General features: G+C 37.4%; 1 protein-coding gene across 6 annotated transcripts in view; it reads right to left on the bottom strand.

Moving 5' to 3' along the window:
* Nucleotides 1-24,788, bottom strand: part of LOC117227984 (uncharacterized) — a 736,131-nt gene that overhangs the window by 609,501 nt on the left and 101,842 nt on the right. The window lies entirely within an intron of this gene.

Below are 24,788 nucleotides of genomic sequence, written 5' to 3'. Positions count from 1 at the left end.
AATAAATATTGTTATACAAAAATAAACAAAAATATATCTTATTCGATCAATGTGAAGATATTGTCGCTTAAAGTTCAAAGCGACGCCAGTCTTTGTTGACACAAAGACATCGCCGAGTTATGGAATATATTGTTGAGATTACAGTTGGTTGCGATTTCGTTTAATCCCCCCGCAGGTGATGTAATTAATTCGTCACATGTACGTTAGTGTCACCACATCATTTCTTGTCGTATAGCATTTTAGTTTTATTTTTACTTGTAGATTACACTCTCGATGTACGCAAAAATACCGAACTATAGTGAGAAAGTACTATATTTACAAATTCGGGGTCTTTTTTTACATAACGTATTAGACGCGATGAAAACGTAGCAAGCGGAATGCGTGGTGATTTTCGAATTCGATGCGTCGGATTCTCGACAACGCGGACCACTCGTTAAGGATTGTTGAACATACTTGAATAATTAATTACAAAGTTGGCGTGTCTAGTCGCGGTACGCATCAACGGAGGAACTTCGCGATGAAAACAATTTGTTACGCGACAAATAAACCGAACACACGAAAGAAATTATAACAATGCCGCGCGTCGCATCTCGTCGGGGAAAAACGCCGGGCGGGGACGGTTTTAATTCATCGAAGCTTGTTCGATATTTCTGAACACATCAAAAACCAGCATTTCAATGAGGGTCTCCGATCATTAAAAGCTTTTATGATTGTCCTCGTTCTCCGTATTTCTCTTGTTCTGCCCGTCCTCGGTATTTGGACACGCGCACGCGATTATCATGGAAATCGACGGCCGCGTCATTTAGAATAATCGCGCTCGCGGGCGTGCGCGCGAGCGCAACCCCAAGTAATCGAATCAGATAGTTATCAAGCGGCAGTGTTACGTGTTTGTTCGCGAATATATATATATATATATATATATATATATATATATATATATATATATATATAAACTAAATAAACTCGACTATTCGCGACGAATCGAACGCAAACAGAAATACGGACCGGTTACATGCGATGATTCGCTGGCTCGGCGCTGCTGAATGCAATGCGCGCGAAATTGTAAGGCAACTGGAACATTTTCACTGTAAACGATTAACTTTTGTGCGGACTTCATTTGAAACGTACCGTGTCGGTCAAAATCACCGGTTTCACGGTTTTCTTGGCATGACCCTTTCACGTGGAGCAACGAGTCGGCCGCGTGATGAAAATTTCATACGCGAATGTTATTATTAGAGAGCGGATTTGTGATGCATTTTTAAGGAAAAATTGAGTAGTTGAAATTTAACGCAGTAGGAACATTAAAAGTATTGCAAAATGTCAAAGTGCTATTATTAATTTATTACGTTTCTTTTTTATTATTTAGACCAAAGGATCTCTGCATAATGTATTCAATTTCTTGTAGAACGGAAGAAGTTGCTACTTAATTTATATTTCTTGCATTCGATGCAGACAATTTTTTTAGTCGTTATAAAATTTGTCATTTGCAGCAATTTCTTTAAGCAAAATGTTAAAGACGCAGAAGGAAGTCCATTTAATGTAGACGTGAATTAAATAAAACACGAAGGAATGAAAATTGTAGAGTCTACAAATGCTCCATAACAGAACGTTGAATAAACTTCTTAATTTAAATATACATTATAATCAAAATTGCGGCCTATATAAATTAATTCGAATAAACTAAAAATGAAGTGAAATACAAAACTATAAAAACATAAGAAGAATTTCAAATGATTGTTATACACTATTTTCAACATGTTACAACTATTAATAGAAGAAAGACATGTTCATCTTATATTTCTTGCAGTTAACTTCGAGAATTTTTATTTTGCACAAAGATCCGCGATCTAGTTATTATTTCGTTAATTAGTGCAGTTCGATTGTGGTGAAATCGCAAAGAAGAGAGCAACGAGAATAATACTTTCCAGAGAATAATCGACGCGACTGTACAGCTGACGATGGAGCGTCGAATGCGGTTTTGGACATCGGAGCAACGCAACTATGCCGCAAATAATTATTGGCTGGGCCGCCATGAACCCACGTTTAATCGTCCGTACGACTGCATATTAATAGCGAGGCATTCAATGTACGCTTCCGTACAGGTGTCGGCTGCAGTCACCAGCAACGGAAGCATATTTTTGCGTCGGCACGATCGACGTACTCGACGATTTTACGGGCACTAGGTACTTGATCCTGATATCGTGACTCTCGGTGCTGACGTTCACTCGCGATGCATGTGTTTAACTGACTATCGATAGCCTCTACGATGAGAACTTGATAATATCGTTCGCAAATGACATTTACAAGAAGGAATTTCCTGTTGATTAGTTCCAGCCAGCTGCCGATTGAATATGCCAATAACTGCGAGATTGATGCATACGAAATAGCCTTCGAAGTCGAGCTTTCAGCGATCGTGTTTTTACCAAATACAATGTTTAATTAGAGTGTTTCCATTGTAATTAGAGTGTTTCCATTGTAATTAGCGTGTTTCCGCCGTCTAGGAGAAGCGCATTTTCGAAAAATCATCTCCAAAAAAATCGTAGAGATTCGAAATCAGAATATCTAAAAACTGTTTTTGGTCAGGATGAATTTTTTTAAAACACACCATACTTATTCTCCAAATTTTTAGATGCACAGTTTCTGAACCGATGCTTAAAGCAAGCTTTTCATTCATTTACAATACGTGTCATTTGGTTTTTGTTTTAATCAATTATCGAAAGAACATCGATCTTTATAAAATCGGACATTTCATATGCACCAAATATTAATAATAATTGGCCAGTGTTTTCGAAATGTAGTAACCGATAACACAGACTAAAAATGCATATCAGAATTAATGAAAAAAATTGTAGGTTCAACTATTTTAGGTACAGTTACATGTATAAGTATTTAAAGTGTAAAGTAAGTATTTTTAAGTGTCAATCGCGATAATAAAATTAGTACAATTTAGAATATATAGATCACGGATGAACTTATATAAGATTCACGATCAGTTTGCTTGCATTCTGATTAAGATCATTACTTATTCAATTGCAAAAACACAAAGGGAAATCGATAAATATATGATTTCACCCCATAATTAAATTAACGAAACATGAAATCCGTTGATGAAATTCTAATTCTGGAAATAATTGTATGGCTAACAAATGTGCAAAGCATATTTGTATAATCACATGAATGATCTTTTCTTTATGTCCGTAACTCTGGCTTTCAATTTCCAATATCATGCAGTCAAATAATATTAACGGAGAGTACATGCAAATAAATTTTATGAAACGTTATTAAATGTAATTGTACAGACGAATTTAAATCATCGCAAAATCCGCTAAATGATTGTTGTTTGACTGTGTGCGGAGGCTGGAATAATTTATAACAAACAGACAAATTTATAAAGTTGGAAGGCCCCTGTACGGCCCTCATCAATCTGGCGTATCTACATTTGAAAGTCCTGACCATTCCTTTAACACGTTCCGTGCCGAGCTTTTTTTACTCGAATCTTCACACTTTGATATTTTACTAAAACTTGATGTATTACGTGCAATTATTAATTCTCGTACACATAACAACGTAACAAAAACTTATCAACGCCCATTCTTGCGGTGGAAATTGATTCTTCGGTTCTAAATTTCTTGTAAACAATTTGTTCAGTTCACTAAGTAAACATGCAAGCGTGTACCATCGATGGTACACGTGGCACGGAACGTGTTAATGACTTTGTCCTTTTTTTCGAGAAGTCCCAACTGATCATCGCTTCCAGGAAATCAAATTCCCCGCAGCCTGAGTTAGTCCGGTCCTAAACTAATTTATACAGTGTGACTCGCAAGTATAGAATAGTGCTACAGAAACTTTTATACGAAGAAAAAATATTATACAAATGGAAAACATAGCCAGAATATTTAATCAGAATTAAGTAGGTTATATTATTGCGGTTATATTGTGATTATACTGTAAATTGTTCAGTTAAGATTTTTTTAACACTTTATTTACTGGAAGGTTTTCAATGACTGAATCGTGTCTAAAAGAAGCTCGATAATTTGTTTTTAAATAATAATTTCAGAAGAACTTGTAACGTTATATTAATCTAACTAATTTCACGGATTGCGAATGAAAGTATCGTAGTTTCTGAATCATTTTTTTTAGAAATTCCTAACTGTTCATCTTCGATTTTAAAACAACCATTTAGAAAACTGACGGTAAATAAAATGGTAAAACAGTAGCACGTTTTTAAAAACTTTAAAGTAACCTTTTGAATTTTTCTTTCAGACTAATGACGCCATACACCAACTTGAACGTTTTATATTTATATTTATGTGTATTTTTAACATTATAGAAATATTAGTTGACAGAAATATATTGGAGAATTCTTCTGTATCATTATGGACACGATTGGAACACCATTAAAAGAAAAGAATTCATTAAAACTAGAGGTAACGAGATACAATATCACTTTCGTTGTCTGTTTCCATCCTACACGATTCAGATACTTTTGATTAAAATAGCAGTGACAGATGAACAGAATACGTGTTTAGAAGGACCAATCGATGAGACCAGCAACTTCTAAGAAAAACGTCGTCCAAGGTTGAATACATTTCGAAAAGAATGCGTTCAATGTTTTGCAAACGTGCGCGTCATCGATGACACCAAGTCTATTAAGATTAATTCAATACGTCCCTTCTTTAAATACTGATCATACCATGATGTTAGTCTTCGGAGTTTCTTATTTCACAATTAGCGAAATTACAATTATGCTTCCATAGAAAACGAGTGAATAAATTTCTTTATTCAGGACATCACGCAAAATCTAAATAAATTGAATCTTTATTGTTGTGTCTCGCTAAGTAGGTTTCCTTTTAAACATCCACTGTTGAAGTCGAATTTCAAACAATATCTTAAAATTAGTAATTTATTAAATACTAAGATATTACTACTACAAAGATACGTAATTTATAAGTACATAATATGTAATTTATATGTGTTATTATAATAACACATTAGCAAATTTGTAGGTGAGTGCAAAGATTTCTCTCGATTTATACATAATATTATAAATTAGCTTTCCAAGTATTTTTTATACGATTAAAAAATACTAAAACTGCTGCATACTCCAAATACGAAAAATATTCATGAAAACTTAAAACGAAAAAGATCTATTTCATAACTTAAATTTCTATTAAAAATCTATTTCATAATTTAAATATCAATTAAAAATTTATTAGAATCTAACATAATTCTTTCGACTAAATAAATTGATTTTAAGCACCCCTTTTTGTACCATGTTTCAATCTGCAATTTAATTCTAGATAATCTTGCGTTTATCCTGCATCATTTTCCTTTGAATGAAGGAAGACGCGTTATTATACCGTAGATTTAATGAAACCGTGACTTCTTAATGAAAACATCTCATCACTTTGTGAAGCACAAATCTAATCGACACGAGAATATTCGACTTGAGACTCTTCAAAGCATGGGCTTATTAATTATCATTGGTCTTGGTTATTAAAGTTAAAAGCAAATGGATTATCAATACAAACGATTTCTTTCTTGTGTAAACTTAAATTTGAGTGTAATCGGTTTTCGCATAATTGTTGGATCAATCCAATTGATCGGTGTAATTATTACATAATTATATTGACGGTGTCAAAGGTAATACACCGCATAATATCAAATCTGTTTGATACTTTATTCTCTCCGTTAATAAGTAAAATAATCCTCCATTAAGCATGGATAATGTTATTACCAACGACAACATTTCCATTGTGAACGCGTTCGCTGATTTTTTCAAATCGGTTTCCCTAAAAGACATGGAATCATACAAGCATTGCAAATTCATCAATTATACAGTTATAATTTAATTCGGCTAAATTACCGTTTGCGGAGTGGATAATTTACGGTAAAAATATACAATGTATTACAGTATGCTAAAGATCATGTACAAGTTTTTATTCAATCATCGTAAGCGTCTGTTTCGCAACACAAAGAACTACTTACGTGAGGAGTGAGAGAAATGAATTGCTGCTTATTGCTTACCTGAAACAAAATTAATAACACTATTAAATACTGTACTGTTTGACAATGTGTTCTTAATAAAAGCAAATCTTATGATTAAACTTCAGACTTTTATAAAACTGTGTAAAATTCTAAGTGATACAAGAGTATGAAGTTTCAGAAGGTTTTTGTCATTCGTTCCTTCGCTGTTCTGTGTCAGATGAATCAGAGCAAGAGGATATACATATAGACGAAAGAATAATTAAAATATTTGTACATCATTACATGATATCATTCACTTCATTTTCCTTGTGATAAGTAGACTACAGATCTTTATGCAAAATAAAATTTTTTCAAGACAATTGTAGCAAATAGAAGTTGTATAAAAATAAATCATTCCTTTTTAATAATTTTTACAAGTTCAAAGTAGTGTAGCTATATTATTAAATTCTTCTTATATCTTCACAGTTTTATATTTCAGCTACTTAATTTTGTTATGAATGAATAAAATCTGCCTAACGAGTAAAGTCTAATTATGTACGTATTACGCGTTGTGTGTGTGAATCATTTTCAGTAGAGACATGTTCAACGCTTTGCCAATATTAACTAAAAATTGGAAACCATCCTTTTTAAGTCAAAATGAAATTAAGAATAACATTCTTAATATAATTGAAATTATTCTGAACAAAATTGACAAACCATTTAAGTTCGTTTTTAATATTTTTTGTTTTCTAATCATTCCTCATAATTATAATGACACTTATGTTAGACAGAAAAAAGGTAAGATATTTCTAAGACAATGTTACTTTGTAGTTCAATATTGGGTCCTATTTCTTAGCTTTTTATAGTAAGACCTTCGCTTTGACTTGTCACTCTGGATTTCCCAGTCGTGGCTTATTCTTTCGTTAAAATAAAGAACGAATCTTGCATTGAGAAGTATTCCACACTGCTTTATTTAACCCTCTTATATGTACCAAACCTATTTGATGTGGTATGTTAAAGTTTCGAAAAGAAATTCCAACAATTTTGTAAAACCTGGAAACTCAAAAAGGAAGGAGAAATAAGAAATACAACTGTTATGAAAAATATTAACAGAACAACATTTTCTCAAATTCGACATTGAAAGGGTAATAGCCCAATTTTCAATAGAAAGAAACAGAGAGCCACTGAATGAGAGAGAGGGAGAGAGAGAGAGAGAGAGAGAGAGAGAGAGAGAGAGAGAGAGAGGAATAGAAAAAGATAGAGAAAGAAAAGAAGAGAGAGAAGAATAGAAAAAGACAGAGATAGAGAGAGAAAAGAAGAGAGAAGAATAGAAAAAGACAGAGATAGAGAGAGAAAAGAAGAGAGAAGAATAGAAAGAGACAGAGATAGAGAGAGAAAAGAAGAGAGAAAAATAGAAAGAGACAGAGATAGAGAGAGAAAAGAAGAGAGAGAAAAATAGATAGCGACAGACGGAAGGAAAAGAAGAGAGAGAGAGAGAAGGAGAGAGGAAAGAATAGAAAGAGACAGAGGGAGAGAGAAGGAGAGAGGAAAGAATAGAAAGAGACAGAGACAGATAAAAGAAGAGAGGGTAGGTCAGGGCGGCCAGCGATGAAACAGTAAATTAAAAACGAACGCGAGCATATTCATACGCGAGGGCCGCGCGTGTTCCCGTTTCAGCAGATACGAGCGAAAGAGTTGCGAGGCGTAGCCGGCCGACGAAAATCCTGCTGGATAAACCGACGAAACGCGACGCGGCGCGGAGCGGCATGGCGGCGTACGTCAACCGTCCGTGCTCGTTACGCTACGGGAAATCCTCGTAAAAGAGAATAAAAGATCCGCAGGTAGGCGCCTAACATTTTCGTAACAAAAGCTAGTAGCACAGATATACGCGCGGATATGCCGCTATCAAGAAACAAAGAATCCCAGACGTGGATATGGAAGCACGGATGCGGACACGCGGCTCGCGAGCGTCGAACGGGAGACGGCGCGGTCGTTTAACGCTGGTGAACGAGGTTTTGCGGATCTATCGGTGGCGGTATCGTTAAATACACACCGGTATCTCGTTACAACGATTCGGCATGGATTCAGAACCATCCGCGTAATGAGGAAGATCGCCTGCTTTGAAGATTGGCTATTTAGATAACTACGTCGGGTAAAGCGCCTAACGTGACCGCCTGAAATTATTCCGTTGTTAGCAAAATTTTCTTTTTCCGGTAGATAATACGATTCAAAGTACTCTCCGAAATGATTGGGCTATGGTTTTAGTCGTTGTTTCACGGACGTTCTCGAAATCCTTGTCAGAATCACGCTGATCGCGACATCGATTAGAAAATATTGTACGCATTTTTATGCAATCATTGTTCTCCTTCTTGTTCCAGCAGACGATATCTAAACACGTGTTTCTGGGTTCTGTAATATGTCTTCTGTGAATCGTATCTGTTATGACTAAACCTAAATAGGCAGGAAAAAGTTCATTGTAATATAAAAGATTGGAAAAGTATATAATTTCTGTAAAAGTAAAATTTAATTTAGATTTTTTCGTTATAGGAAGATATAATTTACGTTTTTTTTTTTTATCACAGATAAACATAATTAGAAAGGAAGTCTATCTTTAGCTCATGTTGATCTCACGAAGATTATAGTAGGCTCAACGGACGTCGTTATACAAGAGTATTATTACAGCTATATGAATGTCAATTATGTCAGGTTTTCTGTGTCCACGCATATGCATATCTGTTTAGTAGATAAAGATATTCCAAAAATTTGCATATCAAAATCGTCCGTATACAGTTGGTGCAGCTTTCTGCACGGTGACTTTATTTTACTTTTCTTTTCTAAGAAATAAAATCCCGTTTTACGCCAAGAGCATACAGCTTTCCAGAAACGTTTCGCGTCCATTCTTTATACGAGCTGGATGTCGGCATGGTGATTTTTTAAGTTTCCGTAAAAAAAGAGAAACAAATGGAAGAATGCGAGCAGATATAAAATTTACTTCAGAAACTTCGTAATATTGCAAAACAGTACTAAAAAGTAATTCGAAAAACTGACACTATTTTAAGCGTTAAACTTTACTTTATAAAAATCAGCGTATAATACTCGCGGAAAAGTGATCGAAGAGTCGCGAATAATAGCAAAGTAACGTAAACAAACAAGTTAGCCAGTTTTTTAGAGAAAATGTAACGCAAAATTGGAGAAGTAAATGAAGATATTCGTTGCTCACAGAATAATATACAAGATCTAATCGATGCTTGAAGATAAACGACAATATTATTTGCGAGATTCGCCAATGCGACAGCTATCATAAATAAATGGGACGTAGAAGGATATTCTTTTTTCCATAGAGGAATCATCAGTTTTTAAAAATTCAAATTCTTATCATTCGTTCCCCAACTGCTTTCAAACATTAATCTTCGTTATAATAGGGTAGCTTATTATTAGAGTGGGATCTTTATACAAAATAAAAATTATCTGCATCAATTGCAAGAAATAGGCTGCGTTTATACGAATTTCGTGCACTAGCAAGTTCTTGATGGAGATAAACATATGCCTGTTGTTTTGTCCGTACGTTCGGTTAGTCGCCTAACGTACATGCGCGACCGAACTATTGTACGCTCGATTCGCGCTTCCTACGGCAAATTAATGACGTGGAAGGGTCTCTAGTAGTCTTAGAGAACTTTATTTTTTGTGTTGTACTCTCTGCGAGCGCTGGTGGAAGAATGCTCTTCCAACGCTGGAAAGTCGTGGAAGAGCACCCGTGGATGGAGGTAGATTGTTTATTATTGGTCAAGGCACGAATCACCCCTTGGAGGGGGGTGTCTGCCTTGACCCTTGTTGGGGCCTGAGAGGGTTTCCCCAATGGTGGGACCTTTTTATGGCCCTTGTCTCTGGACGCAACACCTGTTTAATCCGCTAGTGGATAACATATATATCATACGTCTTTTCGACAATCATATAATTTGCGAATAACTAAAAGTGATTATTTTTTTATTTCATCACAATTTTATTACGATTATGTATATATCCTTTATTATAACAGATGCCCAAAGAAATAAGTATACCGAATACTTATTACGTTTGCAACGATAGTAAATTGAAAAATTCGGAAGCTCGTTTAAACTGGTCTCGTGCATCTAATACTAAGGACAAACTTAAACAACGAAAGAAGAATTGAAAATTCAAATTCGATGGATTAACGTCTCTTGTTGGGTTTCAAACACTGTTCAAGAAGCTTTCGGACGAGTTATCTCAGCCTGTTCTCAAAGGAATAATACGGAAGGAGATTTGTGTACACATAACGCGAAACTACTGTAAATGTCCGTGCAAACGGTCGGAGCTTTCGGTGTTTCGCGAGCGGCGTTTCCAACGAGCGTACGAGTTTCGCTGGCCGACAAAATGAGAATTGATGGAACTGAGCAGCGGAATGCGAAAGCTGGACGTAATCGGCTTATACAGACGGACCGGGGTGGAGGTGTTGATATCAGAGACCATATAAAGATAAGTCCCAGTTTTTATACCTCCGTTGGCTGCGCCGAGACACCTCCATAAAGGAGCGTAAATGCGAGCTAAATGTCGCGAGAATCGCTTCTTTTTCGCGGAGGATTCGCCCCGCCGTTTCGCCAGCCCCGATCCGTAAGAATTAGCGGGAATGCGATTTTTATGGGCAGTGAATTCAAGCGACTTGGATCCGGCTAGAATCGTCCTGGCATTGGATTTAATTTTATCGGGACGGCAAAAGGTGGCTGTGACCCCGTTCGAATACGATATTTTGCTGGCGGACGTTTCACTATCGTTAGACGTCTCTGAGACCGAAACTGGATGAAATGTACGATCTGTATCAGTAACTCGGTCGATCTCGATACCGTTCGACCAACAACAAGCGAAACCGTGCCGCATCGAAAAATCGAACACCGATGGGCAAAATACGAGGTCTGACAATTAAGTTGCATAAAGACTGGCAAGACTTTAAAGCATGCTCCCCTTCTGTACAGTGCTGGTCGAAAGAATAAGACACTCGACATACTTCGTAATTGCTCATATTTAGCTGTATGAAATGTTCGCTTCATATATTGGGTTGGCAACTAAGTAATTGCCGACTTTTTTTTACTTGGAATGAAGTTTAATCTGTAATGTATTTTCCATTTCGTTCGATGACCTTTTGCCATCTCTCTGACAACTTGAAAATTCCACGCTCGTAGAAAGTCTGATCCTGTTCGGCCAAAAACTGAGTTAAGCAAGATTTTACAGCGTCATCATCGTTAAAAGTTTTACCACGAAGGGAGTTGTCCAGCGATCGAAATAAGTGGTAATCCGATGGCGCGAGATCAGGGCTATATGGTGGGTGTAACATCAATTCCCAACCAATATCCATCAATTTTTGCCGAGTGGACAAAAACGTGTGCGGCCTAGCATTGTCCTGCTGGAAAATGACACCTTTACGATTGACCAATTCTGGTCGCTTTTCCTTGACCGCTGCATTCAATTTGTCCAGTTGCTAACATTCACGGATAATAAAAAATAACATAATAATAATAATAATAATTTTATAATATAACATTTACGGATATCATAAAAATGGGAGTGAGAGACATCTATAACTGAAATCGGCAATTACTTAGTTGCCAACCCACAATACATTTTATAGATCGCACACTATCACCAGAGTGAGCATACGAAATCTTAAGCTTTTGTGTCACCCGAGTTAGGCAAAATTCATTTCACTGACGAATAACGAATAAGAGTAAGGTTTTTGATGCGTATTAGCTATTTCTTAATACTTTAAAAACATCTTCTAAATCAATGATCTTTCGGGTTAACACTTTCATATAGAAAATAACGAGCTGCATCGATTAGTGCAACAAAAAATATGTAACTCCATCAAAGAAAATGATGTTGATGTTGCGTATCTTTCATACGCGTCGACGTGGAAAGATCCTACTGACATCACATTGTGTGCCCCGGAAACTGTTCAACTTTTGTTTGAAACATTTTTCAGTATCGTCAACGGTTTGCTAGATATTTCACTGGATCGATTTAAATGGGTCACCCCGTATATGCTCGAACGAAGAGATTTATTCGATAAGTTAGCGCGTAAAATTCATGATTTCAGCAATTTCAAAATGAAGAACGTGAGCCCGGTGATGCCGACCGGCGCACGCGGTAGGTTTAGTGTTAACCAGCGATGACCGCAGTGACCGAAGATTGGCTCCACGGAGCCGCGCGGGGAAAAGTGAAATGAAAAGCCGGGAAAGATCGTCTGGCAAACGCGGAACTAAAAGGAGCCGGAATTCTCTGGCTGGCGTGTACCGTGTTTTCGCAAACGGCGTTCCACGCATCTCCAGTAAAATCTCAATCCGTGGTCAGGAATTGTCTGGACTGTTTCCAAGGCTTCATTTTACAAGATCCCGAACTTTTATCCGGCACTCATCGCCATTCATAGCGTCCTCATCTTCGCCGGCACGACCCTTCTGCCCGCAACAGTGGCAATAGCAATAGCAGTATCCCATCTCCTCCAGCTTTACAACCTCCGCAGGGCTTTATGTTTTCCTTTTGACTTTTTTTCGTTGCGTTGTATTCACTATTGCTCGTTTAATGCAAACCGGAGAGCGCGCGCGGGGTATAATGCCGAAGGTATCCATTCACCCCCGGGCCCGGCCACTGCTCGGCACCATCTCGGCCTCGGCCCGGCCCCGTCCCCCATCTATCCGTATGGCGCGGCGCGGCGTCGGGCACAACAGCGAGACTTAGAGAGAGAGCAATACATTAAAATTTAAGGACTTTTCAAACGGCTCCAGGACGAGCGGCCTTTTATGCGGCCACGAGTACCAACACGCGCGAGGAATCCGCGCCGGTGTTCGCCTCGACATGTGTGTCTTGCGTTTCCGGAGCGGTCCGACAGGAAACGCAGTGAGTGCTCCCGCTTTATATCCACTCTGCGGGGTGCGCGAGCGTGGCCATCGCCGGCGATCCCTTTTACTCCCGTCGCCTGGTCGGGCTAGTCATCTGAAAGCCGCCATCATATGATGTTTTAGGGTAACTAGGGACGGGATCCGGTTCTCGCGGTTTCAGACACGCCCCGACGGCACCGGCCTTCTCCTTTCTCTTCTGCCTTTCGACGGCTTTTATAACACTCGGACCGCTTGCGGGTAAACCGACCTTTATGCGGCATTTTTTCCCGCCGACTGCCTAGCCAGCGTCTTTCAAAGGAAAAGTAATTACCCGAAATCCATTAAGCTCGATTCCGCCGCGCGTCAGTCAAACAGATTGTTTCAGGAGCGACGTCCGGCGGATACGCGTGCACAGGAGTATCTATCTATCTCTCCTCGATCCTTTATGATAGCCGCGGGAATCGATACGGAAGGAATCCTCCTCCTGATCGTCCCCACTTAAGGTGTCCGTAAATCCTCTGTTCCGAGAGTAAACCGACAGGAAACGCACCGAGTGCTTTCGGTTTAACTAACGACCGAGTATCCTTAAAGGACCGACCAGTTTTGTTTCGTTTCTGCCTTTCGGGTCTTGTCTTACCACTGTGAACGGGCACTCGTTACCGTTTTACGATGTTGCGCCCTTTTAATTGATCATTTGCATCGAAATCGTGCTTTTCACTACCTTTTTTTTACAAATATTCATTTAACGCTGGATGGAGCCGATTATTGTGGAGTCATTGTGTTCTTGGTTCGTTTTCGGGCATAATAATAGTTAATTATTGTTACACTCGTCTTCCTTTATTTAGTGTATTTTTCAATAAAAAATGTAATATTTCTTATCTCGTAAACGTAATGATAATTATGCCCGAAAACGAACTAAAGATACAGCAATTGGCCACCCCACACAAATACACACCAGACTATGAAGAACCGAAAAAGTCTCTCATAAATGTCATAAGGTATATCGGTTTTGGTTCTTCATAACTGATTGAATTGACTGAACATTGGTTTCATGGTTTGTTTTTTTTCGGTTTTCTCATCGGAAATATATAGGATGTTTATTTCATCCTGCATACTGAAATATCTTCGTTATTTTTGTTGATATGAAAAATGTGTCAGAGGACAACTTTGTTTAGTTCAAAACCAAGAATATTATGATTCATGTTTTTTTTCTCAAGATCGTTTAAAGGTTATAAAGTCAGAGGTCGTTGAACTCGTCTTGATGTTTACCACAGTGCTGCGTTATCAAAAATAGGGATTAATGTGCAAAAAATAGAGATGTGCTAGCGGTTTTTCATAACTGTTTTGATCAGAACCGATATACACAGGACACGAAATTTCCATATTATGTGTATCCTTATTTATAAATCATTACTTGTGCAAATCGTATCAGTTCACATAGATTTAAGAAAAGAATTCAACGTTGCAATGAGTCGGCGATGATTGTTGATGATTTGGGCCGTATAAATTTCGCGTTCTAATAACAATAAAGGGCCTGTATTATTTCAACAACTATAAAATAAAGCGTGCAAAGTACAAAGTTGCAAAGTCCAAAGTATTTTTGTCAAAGTACATAATGTATAAAAATGTATCTTGTAGGTTTATATTTCCACCGTGTTCGTTTTTTAAATGAGTTCTATTATTACTTTGATGACAAGAACCATCGTCAATGCTTTGCTCTTGACTGTTTCAATTTTATTAAGGTAAAATGTTTTAAAATGGCAGAGAGGTATTCGCTTGTTCGAAAATCTCTCTTCCTAAAATATCGATCGCTGTCCGTTATCATTGAAACAGACTGAAATTAAAAAATTATGTTACAGTTTGCATCGTAAATTGAGAACTTCTGCAGAACAATGTGTTATCTAAAATGTAGCGAACCAAACGAAAACGTCTTTAATTATTACAATGATGGCGGCAGTTTGAGCTGGAACTGCCTGTCTTTATTGAAATAAATCAATTTTAAATGTTCAGAACCAATTTCATAAATTTATCGGAAAAATGATGAATCGATCTTTCGTATGGCCAAATATTGGAGTCGTATGATTCAATAATATGATGTAATATTTCAAAATAGAGAATACAAACTTTAGAGACAATCCAGGAAAAAAGGGGTGCTCGCCATTTTAATAAAGTGCACGAATTTTACGAAGTATGATACCAGAAGTTGGACCTAGATGAAACTAGTGGAACAGACAGTTAGCAAATGTTTCTCATTAGCTGCCAGTTTCCTGTGACATGAAACCGTCCGTGTCAAAGTGGAGGAAGAAACGAATTCACACGTAAGTAGTAGTACTTCTCCGGCATCCATCTGTTTCCTGTGTCGCAGAGCATACAAAAAAGCCTGTTAACAGCCTCTTATTTCGTCATAAATAAGGAATCACGTCTAGACCATGTGAGAAACGCGGAGTTTAGCACAAGCGTCTAATTTAATATAGGTATATGAAGGCATCATGTCCGTATGGTTCGAGTTTCGTGATTTAGTGAACATGGTAAACTTTGGACAGAAGTTTTTTCACAGGGTTCCCTACCCTCACATTTAACATTCGAACGGCGGAGTCAGGGTCCATTCGGACATAGAAGGAATACCATAAAAAACATGTTGAAAAATTGATAAATAAAAAGATAAATCATCGTAAGTATACCTGGTTATATTTTATCAAAAAAAGAACTTGATCAATGTTTACAATGTACGTATTGATATTATTTTTTGGTAAAACTCTTCTTTGGTAACTGATCCCAACTGAGTGCCATTTTGTAAAAAAAAAAATGGTTTCGTTTACACAGTCGTGATAGAAGGATTCAAAGAATTTATATTTATAAAGTCATGAAAAATACACCATCGTACTTGAGAGAGCCTACAGAATCATCTTACATAAAGAGCGAGCATTCGCATAGCTTTTGCGCTTAAAACAGACGAAAGAAATTTGTCGGGCATTATGAGTGCAATTTACAAAAATTGTATATAAGAACATCTGAATTGATACGCTGATACAAACTAAGTGATAAGTACTAGATCCGGGATTTGCCAAACGTACCTCAATGTTTGGTACGTACGGCGAGAAACTCAGATGCACCGACAATGCAGAGGCCGAAGTAGCGAGCAAGAAAATTATACGAGGAAGACTCGGTTAAGTTGCACTGATCCCGACTTTGCTGCAAACGTCGCAGCGACTCTGTGCCCGAAGTTTAATAGTCGATGATAGACGTCTGCCGCATGTGTTCGCGCCCTATGTATGCGAATGGAATGTCGTCTCATGCTGGCAAGGGATAGTGTCTGAGCTCTGAAGAGGGCACACCCATAAACGGCAGCACCGACGAACGAACCTATTAAAGAGTTGTCATACAGTATTATACGTTTATCAATCGAGAATACAACGGACAGACAATATAGACCGGTTTTTTGCCCTAATTGTGCATCTGAGTCGAATTTTATAAAAATACAAACCAATGATCTTGTTGCATCTAATTATGCATTTGAGTCGAATTTTATAAAAATACAAGTCAATGATTTTATCGCATCTAATTGTGCATCCGAGTCAAATTTTATGAAAATACAAATGATTGATTTTTTTATATATAATTACGGTTGTAAATCTGTTGTAATTTTGTAATCCCAGCGTTATAGAAAGTACAGTGCTAAGCCTAAAGCTAATACTACACTAATAATAAGTAGACTGCGTATTTTATGCCTTTATGACAAAAATTACTACATAGTTGCAATTTCAAACACCAAAATCATTCAAAAAATTGGAAAGTGTCAATTATATTACTTCCACTATGCTAAACATATTAAAGAATTGTAAAAAGGTTATACAGTTTTTAAAGTTGTACGCAAACTTTTACGACCCACTGTACTTTGTTTACTTCACTTTATCATCTTTTTCTATTGCCGCATTCCCGTCACCGCAAGGATCTCGTTGTATACAGGGTGTTTCGCTTAAAACCGGTCACCTCAATATCTTCTTCGACAGTGATGTTACAAAAAATATTGCATATAAGATTTGATTGATATCAAGTGACGAATACTGTGCATAAGGTAATTTTTTAAAAATCATATTTTTTCAAGTTTTCACGGTCATCGATGTTGATTTGCATTTAAGTGCAATATTTTTTTTATTGCAACGTGCAGCTTGACGATGCCAGACGTGTAACTTAACTTTGAAATGACCTTCGTCCGCATAGATCTAAATGTATTTCAATAATGTCCGTTACATGATGCAACATCAAAATACAGGGTGTCCCAAAAATGACTCGCAATCCGGAAATGGCGGGTTCCTCGGATCATTTGAAGCAACTTCTTCCTTTACAAAAATGTTCTCCGAGGCACCGGTAACGAGTTATTAACGAAAAACAGTGACCAATAAGAAGCGAGTGCGGCTGACGCGAGGCGGCCCAGCCAACCAGCGCACGAAGCCCAGTTCCGCTCATTGGCTCGGTCGCCTCGCACCAGCCGAGCTCGCCTCTCATTGGTCACTGCTTTTCGTTAATAACTCGTTAACGGTGCCCCGGAGAAAATTTTTGTAACGGAAGAAGTTGCTTCGAATGATGTGAGAAACCCGCCACTTTCGGATCGCGAGACATTTTTGGGACATCCTGTATATGTTCTTATATGGAAATCAGCACCGATGACGTTGAGAACTTCGAAAAAAAAATGATCTTGAAGATGAACTACCTCTCTTTTGCATCGTATTAGATAAAATTACTAAAATGAAGATGAAAATATTTGCTTGACCTCCACCCATTAGAATCGCATTTCTCCCCTCGAACACAAACAGTTCGCCTTGATTCACAGGCAGCAGAATGGGTGGCACGTCATCCGAAACCGGTTTTGATCGATTCAAATTGCATGTTCCTTCTCTCTTTCGTATCCGGGAGGAAAAGTGTTCCGCTTATCGGGGCAGCCGTGCACACGCTATCTCGTTCGAGTGGTTCAGCAATATTTCAGCACCCTATTACCGAATCGCGCTCCGGAAGCTCGTCAGGATCCCACCCGTATTTTATTCTGGAACTGCCTCGCGACGATAACTCCGCGGCAAGGTACAGGGCGCAGGGTACGGGCACGGGATCGTAACAACGAGGGAAACTCGGTCCTGGCGCGGTTAACTTTTTTACTGCGGGATCCCGGACTATCACTACCGCGAAAATGATTATTCCTCGCTTTACAGCTTTCTTGCGAGGGGGTGTTGGTGGGAAACCAACCCCTCCACACCGACGGGCACGCACACAGGCCCGACCCCCACGGCCAGCTACATTTCCCACAGGCGCACTAGTCTCTACGTGAATTGCATTAGAGATTCGGGAATATCCGGCGAACTTCCTACGCGCTGATCACTTGAGAATTTCAGCAAAGCGCACGTCGATTCGAAGGAGCTTACACCATAAATTTTGTCGTACGTGTGCAACGCCCACTTCGGAAGTAACGTCGCATTAGAGATGCACAAGACGAACGGAACTGAACCCTCTCTACCCCCCCGGATGGAATATACACTCGCGTCGGGGATAGTTTTGATCGAGTCCTACCTTCCCTTTTTCTTTCGATCTTTCGTTGCTTTTTTGTGCGACGCGACGTCCGCAGGGAGGAGGATCAGCTTGTAATCGTCTTACGCGATGACAGCGGGACACGCTCAGCAGCGCCGAAATATTGAGTTATGAGGAAGATAAAGTGGCGTATAGAGGGTGTGTCACATAATTGGGACGGATGGCACTGTCTGTCATAATGGTATTCGACTCAGCCCTTAACTGCCGAACCGGAGGCTACGTTAAACGCGGGAGATGTTTCACAGAACTTTGTCAGCTGATGTATTTCGGATCGAGAACAAACTTGGTTGACACTGCCAGGATCATTTGCAGACCAATTTCTGCGGAGTCAAGATTTCGGTGACTTAGAGGGCACTGCCATGAATTGGACACTTTTATTTAGAACGAGTAACAAGGACCTATCTATGTGATTCTAGTTTGAGGCATTCGAAAGATCAGTTCTTTCACTATAAGAACGCATAGTGCCAATGATTTTGTTCTACGTTTGTTTGTCTTATTTTTCAATTCTTTTTTTTAAGTGCACTTCGTCCCATTCATCCACTCAGTAGCATCAATTAATATCACATTTTAGTATTTTATGACAAACAGTATATAATTCTTTCGATAAAAGGAACCTGACAAAAATTAACCAAAATTTCCGAACAGAAATATCTTAAAAATTAATGACATTATAAGCAAAAAAAGTTGAGGCCAGCTTTTTATGGCATTCATAAATATTTTGTGACCCGTTCATAAACTTGGAAACAACATTAAAACTTTAACTTGTTTAATCACTATGAGAATAAAAGTCTATCCAATGCTATACGTCAACATTCTTGGAGAAACATCCGATCGAATGCAACTAATAAAAATTCAATTAAAGCAACAAGACTTTCTACAATATTACTCGAAAAAACGAAAAAAAATTACTTACAAACAAAAAAGGTTAAGTGACGGCTTCGAATAATATTGTACATATAGTTAGAAAACGAGTATAATTTTATTATATAAGATTCGTGTCAATGTCAATGTGCAACAATTGATATACTTATTTTAGTGGTATATCTATCAAATTTGCTAGTAAATTGTTTATGAAAAAATACACTTCTATAGATGTACGTATGAATTAAAACATCAGCCAATTCTGAACCATAGTCGAATATAAATGTGTTCCAAAGAGAAAAATTTGAGAGTACAACGTGCAATCCAAGAAATGTCTTTTCATTTCACCATTTTCTAGGTTTTGTGCTGCAACGAAACACGCATCTGGAAATTGCAATTGCTCGCTTCTTTTCGAAAATGAAACTGTATATAATATTTTTTGCCTAGCTTCATAAGGTAAGTCTCTTCGTTTTTCCACGTATAGAAAGCTGCGTGTTCACCCTAACAGCAATATTTCAAGAAATACTTTATGTTTTATTTCAGGAAATTACTCAAGATAAAGTGTTCTCGCGTCCATTCGTTTCCGAACAAGACTTAAAAGAACGATCTGCAGGGATCTGTACAAACGTAAATAATGACCAGTGTATCAGATACTGTTCGGAGTAAAATGGTAGTACACTTAATGTAATAAAGTGTTTGTCCGTAACAGAATGTGATACAATATGATTGCAATTAACGAAAAATTCGTATAATTGGAGTAATAAGTTATTTCATGTGTTAATGAAGAATAACAATGCCTTACAATTTTAAGTACTAAATAAATTTTTAAGCAATAAAATATTAATATAATTAATGAAATAACGTTTCTATAGTATTTGAGAATACTGCTGTTTAATATTTTTCTATTACGCGCAGTTATTTACTTTTGCATACAAAAAGGAATAACGAATTATTCCTGATTTAAATGAGTATAATGAAATATCTCAGATAGTGTATTAAAAGAAGTAGAAACAGAGAAAAGCAGAAGATCATGATGTCATTTTTTTTCAACTAAAGAATTTACTTCGCATCAACTGCATGATTATTAGCCACGAAAATGCATATCATTGAATTATCACTTCTAGGATTTCAATCTTTTTAATCAATTCGAGTAGGACTTGTATTTTATCGTTATCAAAGTTGCATGTAGCACAATATATTTTAGGCATGATAGAATAAGATGGTCGAACGATGTTTGTTTGCGGCAATTTATCCTATGATGGATTTCAGGAAGTTTTAAGCAGGTTTTCGTTAAACTTTCCATTTTTATCGCGCACAGTTTTACAGTTAATATTGAAACGTTTTCGCAATACTACCTAGTTTCGTCTTTGCGCAAGCTGTTCCCGAGATAGAAAGTGTCAAAGTTGACATGCCGCAGGCATTAACATTACCCGATGCACATCGGCGGAAGCCTGTTCGGTCGAACTTTGTACATGAACTTTGACAGTTCATATCTTCAGAATGGCTTGTGCAAAAGGCACAGGTAGGTAAGGCTTTTAGATCCCCTTTCATGGCCTGGAACTTTCGTCTAAAACATTTTTCCGTACCCCTCATATTCTTCGATATATTTAACCGCTATGCAAGATAAAAACTGCCTCCATCATCGATTTCAAGACAGAGGATCCATACAGAAATCCGCTTCTGCCCGAAACAATTCCAATAGCTCTTAAATTCTCTTAGTCTTCTTATTGTTTCAATCTTCAGCCACCCATTTTTTTTGTCATAAATGCACAAAATCCGCAATCTAGTTGTCACATAAGACGCAACATTTAATATGCCTTATATATTTCACGATGATGCTTTTCCTAAACAAATATTGAATCTTAATAAATTCAATTAAACCGTAACACGCATATAAGAAATATTATAAACTGTATCCATTTTATCAATAAATATAAAATTTGTGTATACACGTATTTTCTACAAACGCTACACGTTCCATTATTGTTATACAATTTGACTAACACTTTAAATTATTTCGTATTCTCTATTTCTAAGTGAAAACGATTTTCCTGATTAATTAATTATCCCAATTACTTTCACAGTTTGCAAATGAAATTTGAATATTTATACGACCAGTCTTTCATTGAATATCTTATACAGCGTGCCAATTATTAAAGTACTTCGCACCTTCGGCTACAATTATATTCTGCGCGTCTCTAATTAATTCGTTCGCTACATAATTTCTAAACCGTGGATAATTTCCAAGGAGGAACTTGTTTCGAGGACATGCCAAAAATGAAGTCGTTAATTGTTGCAAACTAATTCTAATCTACGCTTTTTTCACAACTTGTGTTATCTTTTTCACACTTTGCTATTAACGTGCAAAATAACCTCCGATTATTCCATGGATATTAGAAACTTTGTCAAACTTTCAAGTAATTAATAAAGACGCAACATTAATTTCTATTTTAATTATAATTTTATTATATTTCAATAATTTTATTTTATTTCAGCGATCATTTATCTATTCCGGTGATAATTAGTAAAATATCGAAACAACGTGTTAGTAAATATTTGCAATGTTAAAGCGTTTAGTTAACGAAAATAGACAATTTGATTTGTACAACTTGCACGACGAATAATGAGAGCCGTTACTGAAGGCGTGAAATTCATTCTCTCCCTAGTGATTATTTAGTTTTTTCATTGGTAATTCAAATGGCGAAATTTTGGTGAACGTTTAGAATTGTTAAAGCGTTTAATTAACGAAAATAGCCAATGGTTCGAATAACTTGCACGACACCTAATGAGAACTAGAATGATGCGAAGATTGGCAGTAACGAACCGAAGTGCACTTGGTTACCATAAATCTTTATAGGCCAATTTTCCCAGTGCAATCATTCTGGCCGCGCGAGACGTCACATCACAGAGCAGCAACACGGATTTTCCATTCATCCGCTAAAAATTCTTTTTCCCCTTTGCAACACGATACGGGCAACACAACAAATGGACATCGTTAAACTTCTCTTCTTACGCTGGGAAAGTACCGCCGCGTAAAAATCACATTTTACGCGCGTCGCCCATTACCGCCGCGAAATCAAATTTCGGCTGGCAGAGAGCGCCGCGGACAATTTTTCTCGAAATTATTGTTTCAACACGGCCACGCGCGGGCTTTTATCGGGAATGGCAAAGACGGATGATCACGCGATGTCACGGCCGCCTCTAAAATCCTTTTTGTAGCTGCGTTTCGCTTAGTTAATTCGATGCATCCAGCGCTCGCCATTGAAACGGAATAAATGATTCGCAACAACAGAGGGTAAACTCGGGTCGGGCGCGGTAGCCTGAAATGCTTGCCGGATCGTGACGGCGGCGCAGCGCGCGAAAAAGAAGCGTTAATGGCATAAATTGAAGCTTCTAGCTTCTCGCTAATAGACGCCGGTGCACGCTGCGTGATAACGGGGACCGCGGCACTCTCGCTTTATCGGGACGCGTACGGCTCTCTGTTAATGATTCCGCAGGCCGACCCGGCCTCCAGCCGTCCCAGTCCGCTGACACGCGTCTCAAGAAAATTCTCATTTGAATTGCAGAAGCTGCAGTTGCGCTCGGTCGGCCGCGCGCGACTGCGTCAGCCGACTGATTGATTCATCAAAGCATCGCGCGCTAGCAATTACGTCGCTCAGCAGGTGAGAGACACGAAAATATTGCACCTGCCGATGACACACTTTTGTATCGTCGATCCAATCGGAAGCTGCAGGGCTCTTTCACGAAATCAGAATAGAGGTTCTATGCCCGAAATTAAATTTCTCGTAGATCATAGTGACCCGATTGCACGCGAAATTCATCCTTTCGTAGATCACATTCACCTTTTTACATTCGAAATTAATAATATATTCGTATTCAACTTTCTGCAAATAAAATTAGCTCTTCTGCGTGTCTTATTCGTATTTTTGCATACAATAGTAACCCTTTTGCAAATCTTATTCACATTTTACAATGATATTCAACCTTTTGCAAATTGAATTACTTGTAATTATTTGTAACGATTTGCATGACGATTTGAATGACATTTTATACATCATAATTGAAGTCTTTCAATGTGTAGTCTGCACTTGGTACATGCAGGAATCTCATTATTTAATTTATGGCGTTTATGAAAAATGTATAATACGAATATAATGTAAGTACAAGTAAAATATAATCTGCATGGCAATGTAGAGATTTGTTCTATTATAATGTTCCAATTTAGTCACCACTGGCAAAACTAATGAAGATGAATTACTTGTAATGTATTATTTTATACGTAAGCATATAAACTTATATTAAATTTAGAAATGAAGTAAAAGACGTCCAATTTTGATCTGTGGAAGAGTTAATCTACTTGGCAAAAAAGTGAATTTGATTTACAAAACAATGAATAGAACCTGCAAAAGGATTAATTTGATTTACAAGAAGGTGAATACGATCAACGAAAGAATTAATTTGGGGTGCAAAAAGGTGAATACGATCTACGAAAGAATTAATTTGGAGTGCAGAAAGGGGGGTGAATACGATCTACAAAAGGATTATGTTTTTTCGTGCATAACCCGTGTTGTGCAAGGTACAGTCTTTGAGGACCATTAAATAATTTGACGACTGCTACATGTACACGATATTTCGGGGGTTTGATTGAAATTTGTTTGAAATGTAATTCCGTATGACTCTAGTCCGAAGTACCTGCAGTGTGACGCTATTTGAGAAGTGCGTGCAATATGATCCTATTTGAAATTATAGGTCACTATGATCTTATTACAACCGAAATCCAATATAATTCTAATTTGACATCAAGTTCTACATGATTTTATCGAGTCCTCCGTGGCTCGATGTCAAATTAAAATTATATTGATTTGTAAAACATTTAAAATTGGATTAAATTATTGCACTAATAGAATAAATAAATCATGTAATAACATATAGTGTAAATAAATCATGTTACTCGTGCTTTTATATAGCATCATATTACAAGAAATTTTCATATAATTTCATTGTAATGATCGAGGAGTAATAAGTGTATTAAAAACTAAAATAATTTTAAATTTATTTATTTTTCATTCTTGGTAACGCTAATGAAGTAACTGGTCTCTTACCTTGTATTTCTGCATATAATTAGGGCCCTCAACTGACACAAAACTAATATGTAGCTCCAAAGTATACTGAATGACAATTAAGAAGAAGAATGAAGAAAATTACGTTTTACTATTTCTTTTCATGCTTGAAACAAATGAAAAATTGGCGCACAGCGTGGAGCATAATAAATCGGCACGCGAAAAATATATTAAACGACTTGATTTATACGTTTGTCGTAATTGTGATGCCAAACCATCTGTAATCGAACGAAAAGAATGCAATTTTGTTTGCATAAAATCAATTACTTCATTTCCCTTCATTTATTGCAACAATGTAATTTATAAATGTCTTGATTTAAACAAAAATGTTGTGTCACTGTCGAGTTCGTGACATGTTACAACTATCCAGGGTACTGGA

The sequence above is a fragment of the Megalopta genalis genome, chromosome 17, assembly GCF_051020955.1.
Source record: "Megalopta genalis isolate 19385.01 chromosome 17, iyMegGena1_principal, whole genome shotgun sequence".
In the NCBI taxonomy this organism is placed as follows: Eukaryota; Metazoa; Arthropoda; class Insecta; order Hymenoptera; family Halictidae; genus Megalopta; species Megalopta genalis.
This window is presented reverse-complemented; position numbering and strand designations above follow the sequence as displayed.